At 41.6% G+C, this 16,765-nt stretch overlaps 1 long non-coding RNA gene across 3 annotated transcripts in view; it reads right to left on the bottom strand.

The window, feature by feature from the left end:
* Positions 1–16,765, bottom strand: part of LOC148777674 (uncharacterized) — a 116,303-nt gene that overhangs the window by 48,698 nt on the left and 50,840 nt on the right. For all 3 annotated transcript variants that reach the window (XR_016037523.1, XR_016037522.1, XR_016037521.1), the window contains exons 2-3: positions 11,068–11,161; positions 863–944 (exon numbers count right to left, since the gene is read on the bottom strand). This is a non-coding gene — a long non-coding RNA (uncharacterized LOC148777674). The remainder of the gene's footprint in view (positions 1–862; positions 945–11,067; positions 11,162–16,765) is intronic.

Here is a 16,765-nt window from a genome sequence, read left to right as displayed (position 1 = left end):
ATTATGTGAAAGTATATTCCATTTTCCACGTATAACATTTCAAAGTCATCAGAACTACACTGGAATTGATGTGGTGGGGAGGGAACAATGTACATGAGTCCCAGTTTCATAAACCAAATACTCAAATTCAAAATGCAGGTACATAATCATAAAAGTGGGGCTTCCCGGGTGGCTCAGTGTTTAAGAGTCTGCTGCCAATGCAAGACACTCAAGTTCGATCCGTGGGTCAGGAAGACCTCCTGAAGGAGGAAATGGCAAATCAATCCAGTATTCCTGCCTGGAGAATTCCATGGACAGAGCAGCTTGGCGGGCTACAGTCCATGGGATCACAAAGAGTCAGACACGACTGAGCGACTGAGCATGCATGCACGCAAATGTGAAAGTGCCATTTCAGAAAAGGGAATCTGATTCCAAATAACAGGCCATCTGGCAGAGAGAGACAAATCCCACAATGACCTCTTACTTTTTTTTCATAAGCTTTCATATACAGAGCCAGGATTCCATGGCCTGACTGAGTAACCAATTATTGGTCCAAAAGGAAAAGGAAGACCATATACTGTGCTCTGACTCATCTAACACTGCTCCAGGAAACACAGTAGAGTTTTAGGGAGTACCATCCAACCCCACAAACCTGACAGAGCTGCTGCCTAAATTCCTGAGCTGCAAGGCAAAGAAAGGGTGGGTAGAATATAGGAAGTGAGGCCTGGGAGGGGAGAAGCAGCCTGTCTTGTGAGCTTGCCTAAATTTCTGCCCTAACTTCTGCCTGTTTAAATAGGTATTTTTAATGTTTTTACTATAATCCAAAGTCAATTAACATGAAAGCTGCTTGCTTTCATGGGGGACATTTAAATACAGTACTTACTCTGTTAGTAACAAGGATTCCACTGTTTTTCCAATATTAAGAAAATCCCAAAGAATCACTTCACGATTTTTATAGCTTTCTTCTGGAAAAGAAAAAAAAAAAAATTCTGGATCTGCAATACAAGTGGGAATGGAGCATTTAGCCAAGACAGACATACAGAAAGAAATACAGACCAACTGTGTTTCTCTTCAAGGGTTTTTGGAACCATCATCCTTATCTTACTATAGTTATCACAAGATCTACAATAATTTCTGAAACTCTGTGCCTTTTATCCTAAACATCTCACCGTTGGTTAAGTATTATACATACTAATCTTAAATCATGGCTGGAATAATCATTGAGTTTCAATGGCACATAAGAAAAGCATCCTTAACCACAGATTAGGAAAAATTCAGAAGCCAGATCATTCAATACTTCTAGTATAGAAATCATTCTAAAGATGGAAAGACTCGTTTCTGTACTTGGAAGTTAAACATGTGCTTTTAAGATTACCCAGTCCAAACATCTTTATGACTTGTAACTAACCTGGATGTAGTTGAGACAATGAATTACACGCACATGGTAACAGGACAGCAAACACCCTACTCCACAACATTCCAGAAGGCACTGCTGAGCACAGCAGCAGGGTAATGCTGCTGCTCTGGTCTGGTTAGGCTAGGAGCATCATTGAATGCAATTAAGTTCCACAAAATGTCAAAATACAGCAAGGAAACCATAATGCATAATGTCACAGAAGCTCTGCATCTGGAGAAATTCTCTGCATAATTTATTGTGCCTGTGCTACAGCACTGCATGATCAAAGCAAAAGAAAGAAAAAGCAGAAAGGCCCACTACAGTGGACCCTGATTGATCATCTGGAACACAGGGTTGTGATTTGCATAGTGAATATAGGAATGAGGATTACAGGGAAATGGAACCCTAAACCACATGTACAAGACTGTGAGATTTGGGAAACCATAACAATGAAACTTTCTTTGAAGTTTAAGTTATAACAGGGTTTATCGCTTTCTATTCACAGGTCCTCACAGCTATTACAAAAGCAAAAGGAGTTTCAAAATTATGGGTTTTAAGCACAGCATTGACTGGCCACACTGAATTAAGTATTCCCCATTAGTCTGATAGTAGAAAACCTTCTAAAAGAAGAAGGAGCTTTATTCAGATGCTAGAGGTTTCTTCACAGGAATATTACAATTGGGGGCTCCATTTACAAGGCACAACAAAAATGACACAATGTGGTACCTTGAGCATCAGGCTCTGTTTTTAGATCCAGCCCCTAATCAGTGTGACAGGAATGAGAACCCCTGTGGCAAAAGGGAGCCGCGCCAGATGCTGGGGGAGGCTCGGTTCTGGAAGGAACAGCTGAGAATGGAGCAGCCCCTGTGTGGCCAAAAGCTCAAGTGCTGTCACCTGAACTCAGCCCGTGGGGAGGAGGCTGCCACGCCAGCTCCCTTCCAGAGCCTCCTAGGCTGTCACGACCAGGAGACCCACACCAGGACAGCTGGAAGGAGCTTCCAGGCTGAAATCAGAGGGCGTGGGGTTCACAGGCTTGGCTGGGCCTTAATATCACCCGACCTGCTCATGCAACACATCAGAAAAAGGAAGAGCAGAGAGACCACAGATTGAGAGTCTTACCCTTAGGACATGGACTCCATGTCTAACTGCAGGTCTTTGATCCCTCACTGCCAGAAGCATATCAACAGCAGTTGGTAGAAATGCAGGTTCTCAGGCCCTGTGGCAGGATCTGTTGAACCAGGAGTTATTCTCAAAGAGCCCCCAAAGATTCCCATGTATATTAAGGTTTGGAAAGAAAGCACTGCTCCACACGACACTGCTTAATTCCTGCAGTCCAGCAAAGCTCAGACTTTACCGGCAAACCATTACTAGCTGTGTGATCCTGAGTGAACTGCTTAAAACTCTGTCTCTCAATTCCTTATGCAAAATCCTCACAATACTTACTTCACAGGGTTCTCGTTGGAAGTAAACTAATGTATGGAAAGTGCCAAGTATGATGCCTGGCATAAAATAAATTATATAAAAATTCCAGCAATTATTTTTTTAAATATTAGTTTTATTCATGATGATTTGACAAGAAAAACATCTGAAAGCTATCAACTACCAACTTCTGCATATATATGAAAGTGAAAGTCACTCAGTCGTGTCCAACCCTCTGCAACCCCCTGGACTATACAGGGCATGGGATTTTCCAGGCCAGAATACTGGAGTGGGTAGTCTTTCCCTTCTTCGGGGGATCTTCCCAACCCAGGGATTGAACCCAGGTCTCCTGCACTGCAGGAAGATTCTTTACCAGCTGAGCCACCAGGGAAGCCCAAGAATACTGGAGTGGGTGGCCTATCCCTTCTCCAGCGGATCTTCTGATCCAGGAATTGAACTGGGGTCTCCTGCATTGCAGGCAGATTCTTTACCAACTGAGCTATCAGGGAATGCCTCTGCTTAAAGACACGGATTTTGCAAGACTTGATATAGTGACTCCTTGGTGTCTTCAAAGAACCGAGAACTCCCAGGCTCCATATAAAAGGGTGGCTTAGTGTCTTATCCCTGCTTCCTAATCCAGTCTCTTCTTGCCACAACGAGAAAAACAAAAACAGCCACATTTCTAAGGAGGCAGATGGATTAAGCCAAATGTCTCATTAGCAACATGCGTCACTAAAAATTCTGAGCTTGAGGCTTTGCAAAATCATCTTTCCACATCTGCCTGAAAATTTCATTAAAATACCACTCCTTAGAGACCAGGAGATGCTACTGATTTTTTTCCCCACTATTCCTCCCACCAAAGTGTCCCTGAGTCCTGGTTACCCAGTGTAGGTCAACTGAACATTCTGAAGATACCCACAAACAAGCCACATTTCCACTCACTCCACAAAACTTATGAAGCACTGCTCTATGAATCTGTTCTAATTTTGCACTCAGAAAATCTAAGGGGAATAAAGCTATTTTAATATGTGCACACAGGTAAGTAAGTATTTCATATGTGCACACAGGTAAGGCTTCCCTCACAGCTCAGTTGGTAAAGAATCCACCTGCAATGCAGGAGACCAGGGTGCAATCCCTGGGCTGGGAAGATCACCTGGAGAAGGGAAAGGCTACCCACTCCAGTATTCTGGCCTGGAGAATTCCATGCCCTGTATAGTCCATGGGGTCGCAAAGAGTTGGACACAACTGAGCAAATGAATTTAATAATAATTCACTTAATTTCACATAATTCACATAATAATAATTAATAAGATCTTTCTCCAATTTTTATGCATGTTATTCTTCCTCCTCACCAAATTACACAAACTGGAAAACAGTGAAATTTAGATTTGATTACAGACATAGGGACATGTTTACAGCCTCTCACAGACTAAGATAGCTCCAGTCATTGTGAACTACTTATGATTTTTTTTCAGTTTATCAGATTCTCTCCATTTTATGCATTTTTTTACATAATTAAAATGTTCTTTCTCAGTTTTAACTGTTGTGTATACTTTCCAGCTTAAAACTACAAGGAATACACTGTATTCCTACAAGGAAGTTTTCCAACAAGGAAAGTTACAAGGAATACTCAGCTATTGACAGTTAAGTCTATTGCTCATTGCAGAAAGGGGAATGACACCTTGGAACTCTGGGATGCCTTAGGAAGAGGGTTCAGAAGGAACCTATCATAGGATTGGGGTTAGTATTAGGTGAATACAGGTAGCGAGGAAGAGCATTACTCAAGACTTGCTGTTGTCTACCATATTAACAATGGGGAAGAACTGATGCAAACCAAATCTGCAATTTGTAAGGAAGGAACACTCACCCATATTACCTAGGATGGAGGAGTATTTGGTCATCTTTCACTTTAGACAATGTTCTGGCTTTTGTCTCTGCTCAGATGTGATTTTAGAGTACACTTGTTTTTGTTTTTTAATTTTTATTTTTATTGGAGGCTAATTATTTTACAATATTATATTGGTTGGTTTTGCCATACATTGACATGAATCCGCCCCGGGTGTACATGAGTTCCCCCTCCCAAATCCTCCTCCTACCTCCCTCCTCCCCTTATCTTCCCTCTGGGTCATCCCCGCATACCAGCCCTGAGCATCCTGTAACATGCATCGACCCTGAACTGGCGATTCATTTCACATATGATAATATACATGTTTCAATGCCATTCTCCCAAATCATCCCACCCTCACCCTCTCCCACAGAGTCCCAAAGACTGTCCTATACACCTAAGTCTCTTTTGCTGTCTCATATACAGGGTTATTATTTGCATCTTTCTAAATTCCATATATATGCGTTAGTAAATCAAATCCCTTATGATTATACAGTGGAAGTGAGAAATAGATTTAAGGGACTAGATCTTTTAGATAGAGTGCCTGATGAAGTCTGGACAGAGGTTCGTGACATTGTACAGGAGACAGGGACCAAGACCATCCCCATGGAAAAGAAATGCAAAAAAGCAAAATGGCTGTCTGAGGAGGCCTTACAAATAGCTGTGAAAAGAAGAGAAGTGAAAAGCAAAGGAGAAAATGGAAAATATAAGCATCTGAATGCAGAGTTCCAAAGAATAGCAAGGAGAGATAAGAAAGCCTTCCTCAGTGATCAATGCAAAGAAATAGAGGAAAACAACAGAATAGGAAAAACAAGAGACCTCTTCAAGAAAATTAGAGATTCCAAGGGAATATTTCATGCAAAGATGGGCTCGATAAAGGACAGAAATGGTATGGACCTAACAGAAGCAGAAGATATTAAGAAGAGGTGGCAGGAATACACAGAAGAACTGTACAAAAAAAGTTCTTCACAACCAAGATAGTCACGATAACATGATCACTGACCTAGAGCCAGACATCTTGGAATGTGAAGTCAAGTGGGCCTTAGAGAGCATCACTACGAACAAAGCTAGAGGAGGTGATGGAATTCCAGTTGAGCTATTTCAAATCTTGAAAGATGATGCTGTGAAAGTGCTGCACTCAATATGCCAGCAAATTTAGAAAATTCAGCAGTGGCCACAGGACTGGAAGAGGTCAGTTTTCATTCCAATCCCAAAGAAAGGCAATGCCAAAGAATGCTCAAACTACCGAACAATTGCACTCATCTCACTGCTAGTAAAGTCATGCTCAAAATTCTCCAAGCCAGGCCTCAGCAATATGTGAACCATGAACTCCCAGATGTTCAAGCGGGTTTTAGAAAAGGCAGAGGCACCAGAGATCAAATTGCCAACATCCGCTGGATCATGGAGAAAGCAAGAGAGTTCCAGAAAAACATCTATTTCTGCTTCATTGACTATACCAAAGCCTTTGACTGTGTGGAGCACAATAAACTGTGGAAAATTCTGAAAGAGATGGGAATCCCAGACTACCTGACCTGCCTCTTGAGAAACCTGTATGCAGGTCAGGAAGCAACCGTCAGAAGTGTACATGGAACAACAGACTGGTTCCAAATAGGAAAAGGAGTACGTCAAGGCTGTATATTGTCACCCTGCTTATTTAACTTATATGCAGAGTACATCATGAGGAACGCTGGGCTGGAAGAACCACAAGCTGGAATCAAGATAGGTGGGAGAAATATCAATAACCTCAGATATGCAGTTGACACCATCCTTATGGCAGAAAGTGAAGAGGAACTCAAAAGCCTCTTGATGAAAGTGAAAGAGGAGAGTGAAAATGTTGGCTTGAAGCTCAACAATCAGAAAACAAAGATCATGGCATCTGGTCCCATCACTTCATGGGAAATAGATGGAAAAGCAGTGTAGACAGTGTCAGACTATCTTTTTGGGCTCCAAAATCACTGCAGATGCTAATTGCAGCCATGAAATTAAAAGACGCTTACTCCTTGGAAGGAAAGTTATGACCAACCTAGATCCTAGATAATATGTTAAAAAGCAGAGACATTACTTTGCCAACAAAGGTCTGTCTAGTGAAGGCAATGGTTTTTCCCGTGGTCATGTATGGATGTGAGAGTTGGACTGTGAAGAAAGTTGATCATCGAAGAATTGATGCTTTTGAACTGTGGTGCTGGAGAAGACTCTTGAGAGTCCCTTGTACTGCAAGGAGATCCAACCAGTCCATTCTAAAGGAGATCAATCCTGGGTGTTCATTGGAATGACTGATGCTAAAGCTGAAACTGCAATACTTTGGCCACCTCATGCGACGAGTTGACTCACTGGAAAAAACTCTGATGCTGGGAAAGGTTGGGGGCGGGAGGAGAAGGGGACGACAGAGAGTGAAATGGCTGGATGGCATCACCGACTCTGTGGACATGAGTTTGAGTGAACTCCAGGAGTTGGTGATGGGCAGGGAGGCCTGGCGTGCTGTGATTCATGGGGTCACAGAGAGTCGGACATGACTGAGCGACTAAACTGAACTGAACTGACTGATTGTATTGGTGTTTTTCTTTCTGGCTTACTTCACTCTGAATAATAGGCTCTAGTTTCATCCACCTCATTAGAACTGGTTCAAATGCATTCTTTTTAATGGCTGAGTAATACTCCATTGTGTATATGTACCAAAGCTTTCTTATCCATTCGTCTGCAGATGGACATCTAGGTTGCTTCCATGTCCTGGCTATTATAAACAGTGCTGCAATGAACACTGGAGTACATGTGTCTCTTTCAATTCTGGTTTCCTCGGTGTGGATGCCCAGGAGTGCAATCGCTGGATCATATGGCAGTTCTATTTCCAGTTTTCTGAGGAATCTCCACACTGTTCTCCACAGTGGCTGTACTAGTTTGCATTCCCACCAACAGTGTAAGAGGGTTCCCTTCTCTCCACACCCTCTCCAGCATTTATTGCATGTAGACTTTTGGATAGCAGCCATTCTGACAGGTGTGAAATGGTATCTCATTGTGGTTTTGATTTGCATTTCTCTGATTATGAGGGATGTTGTGCATTTTTTCATGTGTTTGTTAGCCATCTTTATGTCTTCTTTGGAGAAATGTCTGTTTAGTTCTTTGGCCCATTTTTTGATGGGGTCATTTATTTTTCTGGAATTGAGCTGCAGGAGCTGCTTGTATATTTTTGAGATTAATCCTTTATCAGTTGCTTCATTTGCTATTATTTTCTCCCATTCTGAAGGCTGTCTTTTCACCTTGCTTATAGTTTCCTTTGCTGTGCAGAAGCTTTTGATTTTAATTAGGTACCATTTGTTTATTTTTGCTTTTATTTCCAGTATTCTGGAAGGTGGGTCTTGGAGGATCCTGCTGTGATTTATGTCAAAGAGTGTTTTGCCTACGTTCTCCTCTAGGAGTTTTATAGAATCTTGTCTTAAATTTAGCTCTTTAATCCATTTTGAGTTTGTTTTTGACTTGATTCATCTGACCTCAGATCTGTCAACATTTTCTGACGTTGCTGTTCTTTGAAATTATTTTTATGCAGCAAGACACCCAGGCCTGACAGTGAGTGCCAGGCCAGTGACCAGCTAGCAGTGGCTAATTTTCTCAACAAGAAAACCCCTCTTCCCTCAAAACCCAGGAGTGTGCCTGTGAACCCGCCCTCCACACCAAGGGTTGGATGTCTGTCTCCAGTGCTCCTACTGCACACCGCATGCACCCTCCTTAAACAAATGTGGAGCCAGGAGCCCACTTCAATTTACTCTTCCTCTGCTATGCTCGAGAGCTCCTACTGACAGGAGTTTTTATCTGTATTTGCTCCATGTCTCCCATGGTCCTCAGGACCATTTCTGCATCCTGCTCCTCTCTGTTCTATACAGAAACCTGCCCTGTGTGCTACAACTGGTCCCTGTGGCCTCTGCCTTCCAGTTTGATTTCACAGGGAGCCCCACCAGGAGGTGGGAGGAAGGGAGGTCAGGGAAGAGTCCTGCAAGGCTGCCTCAGGATGGGTGTGTCACTCTTTGCAAGTCTCAGGTTTTCTACAGGATTCTCTCCTCTGGCTTTGAGTAAGTGTCACCCCTCTTCCCTTCAGGCCTGGAGGTGATAACAGTAACTCTGCCCTCACTACCCTGGGGTACCACTCCTGTGGGGTTTATACCTGCCTTTGTGAACAAGCTCAGTTCAGTTCAGTTCAGTTGCTCAGTCATGTCTGACTTTTTGTGACCCCATGGACTGCAAGCTTCTCTGTCCTTCACGAACTCCCGGAGGTTGTTCAAACTGTGTCCGTTGAGTTGGTGATGCCATCAAAACAACTCATCCTCTGTTGTCTGCTTCTCCTCCTGCCTTCAGTCTTTCCCAGCATCAGGGTCTTTCCCAATGAATCAGTTCTTCGCATCAGGTGGCCAAAGGATTGGAGTTTCAGCTTCAACATCAGTCCTTCCAATGAATATTCAGGACTGATTTCCTTTAGGATTGACTGGTTTGATCTCCTTGCAGTCCAAGGTGACTCTCTCAAGAGTCTCTTCCAACACCACAGTTTGAAAGCATCAGTTCTTTGGCGCTTAGCTTTCTTTATAGTCCAACTCTCACATCCATACATGACTACTGGAAAAACCATAGCTTTGACTAGACAGACCTTGGTTGGCAAAAGAATATCTCTTCTTTTTAATGTGCTGTCTAGGTTGCTCATAGTTTTTCTTCCAAGGAGCAAGAGTCTTTTAATTTCATGGCTTCAATCACCATCCAAAGTGATTTTGGAGCCCCCCAAAATAAAATCTCTCAATGTTTCCATTTTTTCCCCATCTATTTGCCATGAAGTGATAGGACTGGATGTCATGATCTTAGTTATCTGAATACTGAGCTTTAAGCCAACTTTTCCACTCTCCTCTTTCACTTTTATCAAGAGGCTCTTTAATTCTTCTTCACTTTCTCCCATAAGGGTGGTGTCATCTGCATATCTGAGGTTATTGATATTTCTCCCAGCAATCTTGATTCCACCTTGTGCTTCTTCCAGCCCAGCATTCCTCATGATGTACTCTGCATATAAGTTAAATAAGCAGGGTGACAATATACAGCCTTGATGTACTCCTTTCCCGATTTGGAATTATTCTATTGTTCCATGTCCAGTTCCAACTGTTGCTTCTTGACCTGAATATAGATTTCTCAGGAGGCAGGTGCGGTGGTCTAGATTCCCATCTCTTTAAGAATTTTCCACAGTTTATTGTGATCCACACAGTCAAAGGCTTTGGCGTAGTCAAAAGAAATAGATGTTTTTCTGGAAATCTCTCTTTTTCAATGATCCCGCGGATGTTAGCAATTTGATCTCTGGTTCCATTGCCTTTTCTAAATCCAGCTTGAACATCTGGAAGTTCATGGTTTACTTACTGTTGAAGCCTGACTTGGAGAATTTTGAGTATTACTTTGTTAACGTGTGAGATGAGTGCAATTTTGTGGTAGTTTGAACATTCTTTGGCATGGCCTTTCTTTGGCATTGGAATGAAAACTGAACTTTTCCAGTCCTGTGAACAAACCCTTCTTCAATTATCCTAACTTGAGTATGTCTTCTTTCCTGTCATTACTGTGGCCACCACACTGTGCCTCTATATGGTTTTGTGTCTATTTCTGTGCCAAAAATGATTCCACCACTGAGAATAAGACCCCAACTTTACAGGTTTATATTCTGAACCTAGCCCAGTGCCTGGCACTTATTTGCACGGATGAATATATTTACTTTTCATATTAAAACTTTCCCATTTTTTCAACATGAAGATTTTTCCAGGTAGGTGGGAAAGAGGTGGATGATTATGTGTGGAAGATTTTCCTGAAGTGACTCAGAGAAGAGTGTGGAATAAGCCACACAAGAGAAATATTCCTGGAGTCAGTAATGGGGGAGGGGGAGGGGAGCTGACAGTCAGAGGGAGGGTGAAAGGTAATAAGCTTTATAAGCTGAAACAAAAAAGTATAATTATTTCCATATAAACCCACTTATTCTTATCTAATGAATCAAAGTTTTTTGATTCACTGATTTGGTTCATTGAAACACAAAATATTTCATCTGGGCAAATGAGACTTTGAAATGAGCACAAAAATATCCTAGTAGCTTGCCTATCAGATATGGTGAATGCATGCAGCATAACCCACCATCTTCTCAAGAACTACCACACACAAAATTTCAAGGTGACTTTTTCAAAATACATTTCATAGAATGCAGCCATATTTCTTCACATAGGAGACTGACGGATTACACTGAGTATATTATTAGTAACTAAGACCGCTTATAATTCTGGGCTTGAGTGCCTTACAAAACTGTGTTACACATCTGCCTACAATTTCAACAAAATAATACACATACCTAAGGACAAGGAGATGCTATCATGTCCTCTCTTCCACTTACCCTTTGAAATAAGTCAGATTGCTACAGGCAAGCAGAGATTCCACATTTAGAGCCGTCTCTGAGAAAGATCACTGGAGGGTGACAGCATCGCCATCTGCAACAGAGGATGGTAGGGATTAGCATGAGGATGATGTAATTATTTCTCGATGCCAACAGAGGTTTCACCTGATTGTTCTCCAGCTGTTCTGTATTAAAATAAATTGCACACATTTAAAAGAGCTGGTAAACAGAGTGATAACGATTCAGATGCTCTCGCATTTAAATAATCAACTTTGTACAGAATTGAGGTATAAATAAAACAGGAACTGCACTGAGAAATACTACATTATATTGATACAAAAAGTGGGGAAAAGTCTCTTTGAGAATGATATTTTTAACTCCGTTTTTTGCAAGGTGGTATAACAATGTAACAAATCTCCACATTTTGTCCTCTAAAAATATCTGAAGGCAACATGGGAAGATATTCGAAAGAGAAAAAAAGTCATGAGATATTAAGAGATCACAGATTTTCTTGCAAATATCATGTTAGAATATGAAATAGAAACAGATTCCACATATTCTTAAAGAAGCTTTGGATGACAGAGTGAGAAGAACCATGAGAATTTGATTTTCATAATATTCTATCAGTGAACTATAGTTCCCAATAAAAGATTTAATTCAGCAAGTACAGCAATTGATTGAGTAGTACCCTAAATGTCTAGCAAAGCAGATATATGCTTAAAACACACTTATGTTTAAAAGCCACACTTGCACAACACAAGACGTGATGATAAAATATCAGAAAATAAATATTAACTTCATAAAAGACAAAGTTTAAAACTAGATAACTGTTTCAACCTACATGACAACAGAAATTATGTGCTTCTTGTGCACCAAATAATGCAAGAAGATACATAAAAATGTCTAAATCTATTGAGTACCAGGGCAAAGAAGCCCCAACAAGATGCTAGGAGAGGCAAAATTGCATTTAGAATCAAACCCCACACCCACCAGAGATGCTCAGAGGGTCCCAGGGACCCCACAAAAGACAGAGCCAGACCTACCTTTGAGTGTTTGAGTGTCTCCTGCAGAGACATGGGTCAGTAGTGGCCTGCCACGGAGACAGGGCCTCTGGTTGAAGCAGATCTGGGAGGCACAGCATGTGAGTCCCACCATAGAGCCAAGGAGCAGATAAACAGGAGAACAATTATACCAAAGAAGTTCTCACACTGTTGTGAAAGTTCTAAGTCCAAAACAGAGTTCCCAACCTGGGGATCCAGCAAAAGGCCTGAGAACCCCCAGGGAATTTGACTTTGAAGGCCAGTGGGATTTGATACAGAACTTCTACAGGACTGGGGAAACAGACACTTGAAGGGCACAAACAAAACCTTGTGCACACCAGGACACAGGAGAAAGGAGCAGTGACCCCACAGGAGACTGAGCCAGATTTGCCTATGAGTGTCCAGGAGTCTCCAGCAGAGGCGTGGGTCAACAGTGGCCTGCTGTGGGGTCGGGGCACTAAATACAACAGTCCTGGCATAAACCCTTTTGAAGGAGGTTGCCCTTACTGCCACTACCTCTGCCATAGTTTGGCCTCAGGCCAAACTTCAGTGAGGGAACACAGCCGACCCCTCAACAGAAAATTGGATTAAAGACTTACTGAGCATGAACCCACCCATCAGACTAAGACCCAGATTTCCCCACAGCCCGTCCCTCCCATGAGGAAGTTTCCACAGGCTTCTTATCCTTATCTGTCAAAGGGCACAGAGAATAGAAACCACAATTACAGAAAACTAACCAAATTGATCACTTGGATCACATCCTTGTCTAACTCAGTGTAACTATGAGCCATGCTGTGTAGGGACACCCAAAATGGATAGGTCATGGTGGAGAGTTCTGACCAAACGTGGTCCACTGGAGAAGGGAATGGCAAACCATTTCAGTATTCTTGTCTTAGAAAGTGAAAAGCGAAGGTAAAGTTGCTCAGTCGTGTCTGTCTCTTTGTGACCCCATGGACTGTAGCCTATCAGGGTCCCCTGTCCATGGGATTCTCCAGGCAAGAATACTGGACTGGGGTGCCATTTCCTTCTCCAGGGGATCTTCCCACCCAAGGATCGAACCCAGGTCTCCCGCATTGCAGGCAGTCGCTTTACCATCTGAGCCACCAGGGAAGCCCCATTCTTGCCTTAAGAACACCATAAACAGGCAAAAAGATATGACCCTGAAAGAACTCCCCAGGTCAGTAGGGGCCCAATGTGCTACTGGAGAAAAGTGGAGAAATAGCCCCAGAAAGAATGAAGAAGTTGACCCAAAGCAAAAACAGTGCCCAGTTGTGGTTGTGACTGGTGACGGAAGTAAAGTTCGAATATAAAAAGAACAATATTGCATAGGACCTGGAATGTTAGGGCCATGAATCCAGGTAAATTAGAAGTGGTTCAACAGGAGATGGCAAGAGTTAACATAAGTGAACTAAAATGGACCAGAATGGGTGAATTTAATTCAGATGACAATTAAATCTACAACTGTGGGCAAGAATCACTTAGAGGAAATGGAGTAGCCCTCATACTCAACAAAAGAGTCTGAAATGCAGTAATTGGGTCCAATCTCAAAAATACAGAATGATCTCTGTTTGTTTCCAAGGCAAACCATTCAATATCATAGTAATCCAAATCTATGCCCCAATACTAATGCTGAAGAAATTGAAGTTGAATGGTTCTATGAAGGCCTACAAGACCATCTAGAACTAACACCCAGAAAAGATGTCCTTTTGATTATAGAGAACTAGAATGCAAAAGTGGGAAATCAAAAGATATTTGCAGTAACAGGCAAGTCTGACCTTAGAGTACAAAATGAAGCAGGGCAAAGGCTAACAGAGTATTGCCAGGAGAACACAGTGGTCATAGCAAACACCCTCTTCCAAAAACACAAGAGACGACTCTACACATGGACATCACCAGATGGTCAACTCTGAAATCAGATTGGTTATATTCTTTACAGTTGAAGATGGAGAAGCTCTATACAGTCAGCAAAAACAAGACCAGGAGTCGACTGTGGCTCAGATCATGAACTCCTTATTGCCAAATTCAGACTTAAATTGAAGAAAGTAGGGAAAACCACTAGACCATTCAGGTATGACCTAAATCAAATCCCTTACAACTATACAGTGGAAGTGACAAATAGATACAAGGAATTAGATCTGATAGAGTGCCTGAAGAACTGTGGATGGAGCTTTGTAACATTGTATAGGAGATGATAATCAAGACCGTCTCCAAGAAAAAGAAATGCAAAAAGGCAAAGGAGACCTTACAATAACTGAGAAAAGAAGTTAAAGGCAAAGGAGAAAAGGAAAGATATATCCATCTGAATACACAGTTCCAAAAAATAGCTAGGAGAGATAAGAAAGTCTTCCGAAGTGATCAATTAGAGGGAAACAATAAAATGGGAAAAACTAGAGATCTCTTTAAGAAAATTAGAGATACCAGGGGAACATTTCATGCAAAGATGGGCACAATAAAGGACAGAAATGGTATGGACCTAACAGAAGCAGAAGATATTAAGAAGAGGTAGGAGATCAGTCCTAGGTGTTCATTGGAAGGACTGATGCTAAAGCTGAAACTCCAATACTTTGGCCACCTCATGCAAAGAGTTGACTCACTGGAAAAGACTCTGATGCTGGGAGGGATTGAGGGCAGGAGGAGAAGGGGACGACAGAGAATGAGATGGCTGGATAGACATGAGTTTGAGTGAACTCCGGGAGTTAGTGATGGACAGGGAGGCCTGGCATGCTGTGATTCATGGGGTCGCAAAGAGTCGGACACAACTGAGCGACTGAACTGAACTAAACTGAACTAAGAAACACAGAAGAACTATACCAAAAAAAATATATATATATATATATATATCTTAATGACCCAGATAACCATGATGGTGTGATCACTCACCTAGAGTTGGACATCCTAGAAGGTGAAGTGGACTTTAGGAAGTATCACTATGAACAAAGCTAGTGGAGGTGATGGAATTTCAGCTGAGCTATTTCAAATTCCAAAAGATGATGCTGTGAAAGTGCTGCACTCCTATGCCAGCAAATTTGGAAAACTCAGCAGTGGCCACAGGACTGGAAAATTTCAGTTTTCATTACAATCCCTAGAAAGGCAATGCCAAAAAACATTGAAACTATCACACAATTGCACTCATCTCACATGCTAGCAAAGTAATGCTCAATATTCTCCAAGCAAGGCTTCTACAGTATGTGAATGGAGAACTTTAGATCTTCAAGGTGGATTTAGAAAAGGCAGAGGATCCAGAAAGCAAATTGCCAACAACCGTTGGATCATAGAAAAAGAAAGGGAATTCCAGAAAAGCATATACTTCTGCTTCATTGACTACACTAACGCTTTTGACTGTTTGGATTACAACAAATTGTGGAAAATTCTTCAAGAGATGGAAATACCAGACCACCTTACCTGCCTCCTGATAAATCTGTATGCAGGTCAACAAGCAACATTTAGAACCGGATGTGAAACAATCGACTGGTTCAAAATTGGGAAAGGAGTAAGTCAAGGCTGTATATTGTCACCTTGCTTATTTAACTTATATGCAGAGTATGATGCAAAACTCTGGACTGGATGAAACACAATCTGGAATCAAGACATCCCGGGAAAATATCAATAACCTCAGATGTGCATATGACACCACCCTTATGGCAGAAAACAAACAGGAACTAAAGAGCTTCTTAATGAAAGTGAAAGAGGAGAGTGAAAAAGAGGCAAAATCAATACAATATTTTAAAGTAATTAGCCTCCAATTAAAATAAATAAATTTAAAAAAAACTCAACATTCAAAAAACTAAGATCATGACATCTGGTCCCATCACTTCATGGCAAATAGATGGGAAACAATGCAAAGAATGATGACAGACTATTTTCTTGGGCTACAAAATCACTTTGAATGGTGACTACAGCCATGAAATTAAAAGATGCTTGCTCCTTGGAAGAAAACCTGTGACCAACCTAGATAGCATATTAAAAAGCAGAGACATTCCTTTGCCATCAAAGTTTGTAGAGTCAAAGCTTTGGTTTTTCCAGTAGTCAAGTATGGATGTGCAAGTTGGACCATAAAGAAAGCTGAGCATTGAAGAATTGATGCTTTTGCACTACGGTGTTGGAGAAGACTCTTAAGAGAGTCCCTTGGACTGGAAAGAGATCAAACCAGTCAATCCTAAAGGATTATCAGAATATCCATTGGAGAGACTGATGTTGAAGCTGAAACTCCAATACTTTGGCTACCTGATACGAAGAACTGACTCATTAGAAAAGACCCTGATGCTGGGACAGACTGAAGGCAGGAGGAGAAGGGGACGGCAGAGGATGAGATGGTTGATGGCATCACCGACTTGATGAACGTGAGTTTGAGCAAGCTCTGGGAGCTGGTGAAGGACAGAGAAGCCTGGTGTGCTCCAGTCCATGGGGTCACAAAGAGTTGTACACAACTGAATGATTGAACTTAATTGACTACCAGCTTTATTTTGAAATCATCTTTCTCTCGTTAATGTGAAGTCAGATAATTAAATAATATCATAATATACAACTATTTTAGTTGGTATTAAGGCAATTAAAGTAACACATAAGATAAATAAAATGCTACTTAAAATCTAAGTATGTATGCATTTTTCCTGTCACATTTGCTGCTGCATTTGGGCACATGGTTGACAAGTTTTCCA

Source organism: Moschus berezovskii, chromosome 6, assembly GCF_049115385.1.
Source record: "Moschus berezovskii isolate FMDL1 chromosome 6, NW_MosBer_1.0, whole genome shotgun sequence".
Lineage (NCBI taxonomy): Eukaryota > Metazoa > Chordata > Mammalia > Artiodactyla > Moschidae > Moschus > Moschus berezovskii.
Note: the sequence above shows the minus strand (reverse complement) of the source record. Positions and strands in the feature narration are given on the sequence as shown.